This window comes from Mauremys mutica, unplaced genomic scaffold, assembly GCF_020497125.1.
Source record: "Mauremys mutica isolate MM-2020 ecotype Southern unplaced genomic scaffold, ASM2049712v1 000167F_np12_subseq_1:193241_obj, whole genome shotgun sequence".
NCBI classification, from domain to species: Eukaryota; Metazoa; Chordata; order Testudines; family Geoemydidae; genus Mauremys; species Mauremys mutica.
Genome location: NW_025422868.1, coordinates 5,996 through 7,918, shown reverse-complemented (window position 1 = coordinate 7,918; position 1,923 = coordinate 5,996).

Sequence of the window (1,923 nt, the reverse complement as noted above, 5' to 3'; positions counted from 1 at the left end):
TCCAGTGAAAAGCTGAGGAGAGTGATTCTGCTGGCCCGGGTTCCCTTCCTTTCTACAGTTTCATAATCCTATTCCTTTCTGTCTTTCTGCTGGGTGCTGCAAGCGTTGTGTCCGCCCCTTGATTTCTTGTTTCCATTGTGATTCGCGACCAAGTAACATCCTGCTTATACAAAAGAGTGACTCACTAGTTTGAAGGCAGCAGCACTGGGAATTCAGGAAGTTGTTAATATTCCTAAAAATCTTCAGGCCTGATCCTTGGACCTGCTGAGCTGTGCTCAGTGCAAGGTGGGGGAGGGGGAAGGGTTCCATTCTCAGCTTCAGAAATGATGGAACAGGCCCCCTAGGTTCACTCCAGAGCCCGAGATCACCTGTATTCTCGCCACCCCGGGTATAGGTGCTAGAACTAGGGACACAGGGGGAGCAGCTTGAAGTGGTTTCCATCATATACGGGGCTTACAATTTGGTTCAATGGCTCTCAGTACCCCCACTATAGAAATTGTTCCAGCACCTCTGTCCCGGGAGGGCCAGGTAAGGTTAGGTGTTACTTCTCATCTGTGCATTGATGCTCTGTTCATGCCCTTGCGCCAGGAGATGTTTTGGCCAGTACGCAGAGCAATTTCAATTTTCAGGGATGTATTTTCTGCTTGCTACATGGTTGTGAATAGCAAATCTACTCTCCTTGCAAAGAACCAGAGAGGGTGGAACGGAGGTGGAGACAGACTCTAAGACTTGGATTTTCTTGCTTCCTTTTTAATTAAAGGAATGACTAGTTACTGCAGGCAACTGGAGCCTGCTTGTTCATAGAGAAAGAGGGCTCTTGTCTCTCTCAGGAAGCCTAATATAGCAATAGTGAGGAAACCACTGCCCATTAATGTAATGGCATAAACCTGCATAGAGAATGAGAAGAGACAGCAAGGATTGCAGCTGGTGTAAACAAGCATCTGTCAGTGTGGACAACACTTGCAATTTTAGCACAAGTCTCATGATGACATTCGGTGTCTTTGCCTTCAAGCCTCACCTCTCGGAATCATGTAATAACGTGATAATCTGATTGGTTTTGTTTTTAAGCAAGTTTCTAGCCCTTGTGGGTATGGAGAAAAATTTGAAAACATGAGCCTTAAAAGCAGGAGAAAAACAAATTAAAATCTCGACATTTTAAAGCCAATCTTGTGATTTTGGGGGCCTGATTCGTTGGATCTCTGTTATAGCCAAAGAAATGCAGAGTAATGCCATTGTGGGTGCTAAGGAATTACACCAATGTCATTCAGAGCTGGTCTGTATACCAACTTGCACCAATATAACTAAATCTGTTTCCTATAACGGAGTGGGTTATTTTGGCACAAACCCTTCCATGGCCACTCTTATTTCTGAATCAAAGTGACTAAAGTCAAATTTTTACCAACTTAGCAAAAGCGATTTAACCCTCTTTTTTTCCTTTTTTTCTTTTTCTCTTCTTTTCTGAAACGAGTGTGTCTACACACAGTTTAGTACCAAAATAACTGAACTGGCTCGAATTATTATTGTTTTGGTGTGAATCTGTAGATCTGTAGATGGGCCCTGAGAGCTGACTCTGACCCCTCTGCATAGAAGAGGTGCCACTGCAGGCTGGAGGTAATGAAAGCATTGCACTTCCAAGTGGAAACCGCTTGGTGGGTGCACTGTGCCATTTTCAGAGCACGCGGGCTTTCCGTTCCGACCATCAGTTTCAGGACTTAAAGATGCCACATCCCCTCTCTTCCACTCCCCCCCCTCCCCGCATCAGCTGGTGAGGGAACTTGATGGGGCCAGCAGTGAAAGGGGAACAGTCCTTTAGTAGCAAGAGAGGGGGAGCCTGGAGCACTGAGCCTGGTGCAGGACCTGAAGCCTGAACCAGAGGCTGTGAACCAAAGTCAGGCCGTGTATTAAAGCAGAGACTCACAAGTT